Here is an 8,171-nt window from a genome sequence, read left to right as displayed (position 1 = left end):
ACGTGCTGGAGATGCAATCCACAAAAGTGTTTGGACACCAAAAATATGTATAAAAATGTGTAAGAAGATGAGAGAGCAATCTTCAAAGCTTTTAGAGTTTAAAAGTGCAATACCCTTGAGTTGTTAAGAGTTGTCGGCTTTTAGAGTGGCATGCATGAAGTGATAGTTATCGGATGAGGAGATATGTGGCTTCATCCTAATGATCGAAGTGTTGTATCATAGGCAGCACTCATATATCATAGGACTTGCAGCATTTAACGTATCTGAAAAGTAACCACTCTATGGCTTTGGTCTGTGTATCTATGATGTAGGCTGACAAGACTTTGACATTATGTCGCTACAAGAGATCATATCAATCACTTTTGTAAGATTTTTGTACAGAAGATCTCTTAGAAAAAGCATCTACAAAAGATGTTCTTCTGTGGTTAAGAGGGCTCCACAAATGGCTTACAGCAAGAGGCGCCCCGTTAAGGTCATTGTACCCTATTTCAAGTGACGTTTTGGTTTAGGGGCCTTTGCTCTATTATGATGTGGATTGGGGGCCTTTAGTTGTGCTTCTAAATGACTGCCACGTGGGCCTCTTCTTGAGCCTCGATGGTGAGGCATAACAATTAGCACGACAAATAATGTAAGCTGAGGTTGATTTGCAGTCATAACAATCAGCATCAGAGACGGCAGAAACATGAACCCTACAATATATATTTGAAATATGCTATAGTGAATCCTATATATTGAATAATACAAATCAAATGTTATGTTCATAAATTGAGAAAACGTATTCACCGTGAAGGGCAGGTTTGGGAGTAAAAGAAATATATTTTAAGAAACCAATAGTTTGTCAATATGTAGTGGTGTTGACAGGTACATAGCCATCGGTGAGAGTGAGAAATAATGTACTAGACAATGGAGTGGTGTATTCCTCGACATTGGTCCTATTTGTGCAGTGGAGGAGATTGTGGATATAATGGTGTTGCACAAGGAGTAGGCAAGAAGGTATGGAAAGAATATCCACATCAAAAAAATAATGGATAGAACCTAAATCTTTTAATTAGAAACGCTAAAAGAGTGTCCAGTAATGGGGTTATCCTTGTCATAAAGAGATCATCAATGAAGAGCAATTAATCGAAGAGCTAAGATTGCAAAGATAGATGATCAGTTGATCTCCAATAATAAGATTCCTATTCATGTTCTGAATATAAGTATATTTGACTATACGTGACCTTGTTTCCATATGTGAAATACAAGTGTGTGCTTCACTTGCTGACGACAACTTTTCAACAATCTTCATTTTCCATTTGAATTTATTGTCTATCATCGACTTCTAGATATATTTTGAGGAGCGACTTATCATAGCAAATGTGTCCAACTTCTTCTATTGAGTTTCCTGTAATGGAATTTAAATGTAATAAAAAATAGTTAAGAAAGATAAAAACAAATATTATTTCATCTGTTGTTCTTCCGACAATTCAAGAAGCTCCTCCATAGCACTTATCTTTCAATGATGCCTTGCTGCTTGGATTACTTAGCTTGGTCCCATTTCCATTGGCATGTTTAGAAGAAATTAAACCAACATATATTTTCCAGTTAGTCCAAATATTTTGACTGTAATAAGATAATATATCTCAAATTTAAAATCAGCGCCATAATGGATAGACTGTTAAATCGAACATGTATTAGATTTCTTAAGAATAACTAAAATTCAAGCACAAATATTGTAGATAAGTAGTAGATATTTCTTTTTAAAGTAACATATATATCGAAGGTTCCCCCAAATAAAAACCATTAATGAGAAAATCAACCAAATAAAACCATTGTTATTATCCTTTATTGGGAGTTTGTATGATTTTTCTTTTTTATTCGGTTTCTCTTTTCTTTTTTCTTTTTTTTTTTTTGTTTATTTAAATTAGTGAATACAAAAAGTGCAAAAAAAAAAAAAAAAAACCACTTTCACTTGCTGTGTATACACAGGAGGGGTTAGGTTTCTTATTTCATAGGTTGAAAAAAAAAAAAAAAAAAAAAAAAAAAAACCCTGAAGATAATAGAAGGGACAAGTAGTACAAATTTTTCTTGTGTGAGCTCATTTTTTAGCAAAAATGCATTTTAGAATAGTATTTTGTTAAAGAATGTACATTTAAAAAGTAAGAATTTTTTTTTGAATTTGTGTGTAAAAGTGTTTTATAGGAGAATATGTGATTAAAAATGATTTTTAAAAAAAATGAATTTTTGTAAAAATGGGGCCAAACATGTGAGCATCCAGGAACCAAGATATTTGTTTTGGCTTTTATTTAAGAGGCTTAGTCGAAATAAAGATTTATTTAAAAGTCTATGAAGTATCTTTTTTAGTTAGATTGCCTCAAGATACAAAAAAAAAAAGGAAAATACAATTTATAAATTACTAAAATATCCTTATATGTAAAAAGACACAATGCCCTAATTTCCCTTTCAATTTCCATTTAGCTCTAATTCAATTTTGGCTTCCTTTCTTCCACGGTGGGTCAATATTTCTCAGCAATTCTTCTACTTTCTTTTTTATCATCATCATCCTCTCTCCTTTATGAAACTCAAAAATCTGTTAATGTCATTCTCTTAAACACTCACTTGGTTGAAGTAAGTAGTCAAAACTTACAATATGTTTTATGGGCATTTGAAGAAGAAGAGAAACTAATGTTAAATTTCAATATTTGATTACTTTCTTTTTCAATTTTTTTGAATCACATGTTGTGATTTGTGTTTATGGTGTTCATTTGTCAATAAAGACTTTTAAATTTATTTTATCATTGAATTAGAGCTTTGATGTGGATTCCTTTCCAATTTTTCTTATTACCCTTTATTTTTGAAATAATTATATTGGTAGACACATGTTTGGCTATTCCACTTGTTGCTTTACTGTGAAACATACATTTCATTTTCTTCATCCAAAATGACATACATATCATTTGCTGCAAATCGCAACGACGTACACCTCGTTATTAATAATTACAAAGTTTGATAGTTGATGAGAAATTTTACAATTTTCTTGTTGAATTAAAATTATGGACATCATGGATTCAATTTGTTATCTAGTTGTATATGATTAGTCAGTTGAAGGTGCTTGAAAATGGAAATTTGTAGTGAATGGCAAAGGGAAAATATCGCTTATTCTTTTTTCAAAAACAATTTCTTTGTGTGAACTTGTATGTTAAAATTAGAGAGATGTTGAAAATCGATACAATACTATACAAAATGGAGATGTCAACTCTGGTCCCTATAATGTCTAACAGTAAGAAAACTGGTCATGTTTCCTCTACTTGTAAATTCCAAACAATTAGTAGTAAAATTTAAAGTTGTGTTATTGTCGTGACTTGTAACTTTATTATTTTGTACTTATTGAAAGCATAAAATGATTTATTAGATTTTTATAGTCATTGTGCTATGACCGCTTTTGTGTTATTAGAACAAAATTAAAGTTATTTTACATTGCTATATTTTTTTTATATTACAGAAAAACGACTTTTATACCATTATAGTTGACGCATATGTCGTTCCAATATGAAAAATTCTTAAATTTACAAAATGACGTTGAAGTCGTTTTTGAGACACAAAAAGATATTGATGTCGTTTTAGTACGAAAATTGCACTAATTTACATATCGTTCCCGAGACACAAACGAAAGTAATATAGTTTTAGCATGAAAAATACTCTGCTTTATTGATTTTCATAACGACATTGATTTCATTATAGACCAATAATATGACATGGAAGTTGCTATAAAAAAAACTTGCACAGTGTACGTGACATAGGAAGCCGTCCTGCCCCGGTTCAATGGACCATTTGCTCTCAAGGGATAAACAACTTAGAGCCGCACACGTCAACCAAATTTTTTTGGGTTAACATTTTGGATCCCAAGCTTTCGTCATTCGTTTAATAGAGACCTTTTCTCACACAATTTTCAAAAAAGACAATAAATCAGTACAAATTTGACGAGATTAAAATCGTTCATTTCAATACAATTTTGAAGACATTTATATCATTCAGTTAAAATCATAACGATTTTTAGCCAAAACGATAAAATGTTTTGTATGAAAAGAAACAATATCTATGTTGTCATAGTTATAATTTGAACTGGAACAATTTCACACCTGTCAAATCTGTACTAAAACAATATGGATATCGTTATATTATTTCATTGGTTTGATGCATAACGACATAATTATCATTTCAATACAATTTTGACGACTTTGATATCGTTTTAAGTTTAAATCATAACTAAAATGATATATATCGTTTTAGTTTATATAAAACTAATTATATTGTTTATGCTAAAAACGACGATACGACCATCCACGACCACCCGACATACATTCGATATATGTAGAACAATCGAAATAGGTTATCTAGTGGGTTCAATCTCACTCAAAATAAACTATGGGAACATTTGTGCTCCCACGATTGCATACAACTTTTAAACTATTCCGACAAAACAATATATCTCCATTCGTTCTTTCTAAGTCATTCGAGTGGCATCAACACATTTGATGATCTCTTTTGATCGCCCTACATATGTTGAAGGCATACTGGGTGGTTATGAACGGTTGAATCGTTATTTTTAACCAAAACGCTATAATTAACGTTTTCTATGAAAAGAAATAATATCTATGTCGTTGTAATTATTATTTGAACTGGAACGATTTCAAACTCGTCAAATTTGTACTAAAACGATATGGACGACGTTATGTTATTTCATGGGTTGATAATAACGATATCATTATTGTTTCAATATAATTTTCATGACATTGATATCGTTTTAGTTTAAGTCATAACTAAAATGAAAAATATATCATTCTAGTTTATATAAAACGATAATTATATCGTTTCTACTGAAAATGACGATTCGATCGTCAACGACTACCCGTCATGCATCCAAAATATGTAGGACAATCGAAATAGGTCATCAAATGAGTTCGATCTCACTCAAAATAAACTATGGGAACATTTCAGTTCTACGATTGTATATAACTTTCGAAATATTCCAACAAAAAGAAGTATCTCCGTTCATTCTTTCTAAATCATTCAAGTGACATCAAGCCACTTGATGACCTATTTTGATCCTCCTACGTATGTTGAAGGTATGCTGAGTGGTTGTGGACGATCGAATCTTTTTTTTAGTCAAAACGATATAATTAATGTTTTCTATGAAAAGAAACGATATCTATATCGTTGTAGTTATTATTTGAATTGGAACGATTTCAAGCTTGTCAAATTTGTACTTAAACGGTATGTATAACGTTATATTATTTCATGGTTTGATACATAACGATATCATTATCGTTTCTTTACAATTTTAACGACATTGATATTGTTTCAGTTTAAATCATAACTAAAACGACATATATATCGTTCTAGTTTATATAAAACGATAATTATATAATTTCTGTTAAAAACGACGATTGACCGTCTACGACCACCCAACATGCATCCAACGTATGTATGCTAATCGAAAAAGGTTATCAAATAGGTTGATAGCACTTGAATGGCTTAGAAAAAGTAAACAGAGATATATTCTTTCCATCGAAATGACTTGATGGTGATAGACAACTATGGAAACAAAAATGTTCCCATAATTTCTTCTGAGTGAGATTGAACTCATTCGATGAGCTATTTTTATCATCATACGTATGATGGATGTATGTCGGGTGATAACGGATGGTCAAATCATCATTTTTAGGTATATCGATATAATTATCGTTGTATATGAGAAGAAAAGATATAAATATCGTTGTAGTTATTATTTGATCTATAACGATTTCGAACTCGTCAAATTTGCAATGAAACGATATGAATGTCGTTACGTTATTACGTAGATTTGAAACTATAACGACATTATTGTCGTTTTATATGAGAAAAATAACATCTATGTCATGTTAGTTATGATTTTAACTGAAACAAGTTCAAACTCATCACATTTGTACTAAAACAGTATGGACGTCGTTACGTTATTTCATGGGTTTGACACTACAATGACATAATTGTTGTCTTATATGAGAAGAAACAACATTTTATGTCATTTTAGTTACAATTTTAACTGAAACAAGTTCAAATTAGTCAAAGTTGTAGTGAAACGATATGGATGTCATTACATTATTTCGTGGGTTTGACACTACAACGACATAATTGTCGTTTTATATGAGAAGAAATGAGATATATATCGTCGAAGGACCTGGGATGCATTACTTAGAGGACTCAATTGAAGAAAATGTAAAAGTCATCTAAGCATGTGCCTACGCATGCAAAGATGGCACGAGCTTGGACAGTTACTAAGCAGAGTCGAACTTGATTGGAGGCCCAAGAGGCCTCCGCCTCAGGCCCAGAATTTTAGGGGGCCCATTTTTTCACTTTTTCCCCCCCTCCCCTCCTTTTTTTTTTTTTTTGCTAAAACCCACTATGCTCATGCGTTCAAAAGAAAATACCTCCAGACTCTAAAAAATCAACAACAAAACTTACATGTTCAGCGATGGTGGTCGGAGCTAATGTGGTGGCTGTCCTCACCGATTCACCATCAACAATCCACCTCTCAATTCACCGCTCCTTTTTGTTTAGGTTATGTCTAAAATTTAAATTTATTTTTCTTCTTTCTTTCACTTTCCTACACATAATATAGTATTTCAGTTTTTTTCCCTTCATTTTGGGATTTTGGGGTGTAATTGCTGTTATAATGTTATTGGCTGATTTCTTCTTGCGGTTTCAAAAATCTGATGCTATGCTCTATTTTTCAACTTCATCTATAAATTCCTCTTTTTTCACCAATTTTGAAAATTTGAATCCTTTGAAGGTATTTTTGATTTTCCTAACTTTTAATCAAATATTCAAATGTAATTTGGAGAAAAAAGAATGGACTATTTTGATGGTAAAGCTCTACAGCAGAAGAAGATAGTGTGAAAGGTTTTTATTTCATTTCAAAGTTGAATAGGGCTCACTGGCTTAATTTTATACAAGCAATTCAATTGTTTAAAAAGTTACGAATGGTTTCAAGAAGGTTTTAATTTTATTTTAATTTTGCTTTTAGCTGAATATAAATGGGAGAAGAAGGGTGTTTGTTTTGAGTGTAGTTGGACAGAGCCTTTGGTTATGATTGAATCAATAAAGACAAAGGAAAACTTGCTGGACTTTTGCATGATGTAGGCCTTGGGGCTTTTAGCCACGTGTTTGACATGAGTTTCTTCCTATGATTCACAAGGGATCAGAATGGTCTCATGAGCAAATGCCTGTAGACGTGGTGGATCATTTTGTGGATGTGCATCATATTGAAATAGAATCTGAGGCTATAAAAAGAGTAAAGGAAATGATACTTGCTAGTTCGAAAGGCAATCAAGTTATTGATTGTAGATACCTTATTGAAAGCAAATAATTATTTAGAGATAGCATCTCATATACATAAGGATGTCAAACGGGTCGAGCGGCTCGTCGGCTTGACCGCTCGGCTCGTCAAAACCCGGCTCGTGGGAGGCTCGGGCTCTTCAAATGACGAGCCCAAGCCGAGCAGGGCTTCAAATCCACGAGTCGAGCAGGGCTTGGCTCATCGAGCCCACGAGCGCCTCTTGGGCACATGCCCCACGAACCATTTTGACAAGGTTCGTGGGCTCATCAAAAAATTTTATTCTATTTTTTAAAAATGTCCAAAACGTGCAATTTACCCAAAAAAAATTAAAAAAATCACAAGCTCACGAGCCGTTCGTGAGCTTGGCTCGGCCCGCGAGCTCGTGGCTCGTCTCGGCTTGTCACGATCCCAAGCCGAGCTCGTGGGTTAAAGGGCCGAGCCGGCTTGGCTCTGCCCATTGTCATCACTACATATACATGATCCTTCACAATATTGGAAGTTAGATGACACAATAATCCAAACTATTGAGACAGCTTCAGATATAGAATTAAAGGAATCAGGGACTTGATCCATCGCATTCGTCGGAGAGATTTATATCAGTTTTGTAATGAGTATGCTATTCTAGAGGAGCAACTAGACAATTTTAAGGATGTCACTCCACAAGATGTTGTTTGTTCACAGAAAAGTGGTGAAGTGGCACTTAAAGAAGAGGATGTTGCAGTCACCAAGGTTTTTATTTCTTACATGGAAATGATTAATAATGAGGTTATTCAAAAAAAAAGGGTGGCAAGGTTTAGTCCCAATCCCAAGTAATAAA

The sequence above is a fragment of the Olea europaea genome, unplaced genomic scaffold, assembly GCF_002742605.1.
Source record: "Olea europaea var. sylvestris unplaced genomic scaffold, O_europaea_v1 scaffold2569, whole genome shotgun sequence".
NCBI classification, from domain to species: Eukaryota; Viridiplantae; Streptophyta; class Magnoliopsida; order Lamiales; family Oleaceae; genus Olea; species Olea europaea.
This window is presented reverse-complemented; position numbering follows the sequence as displayed.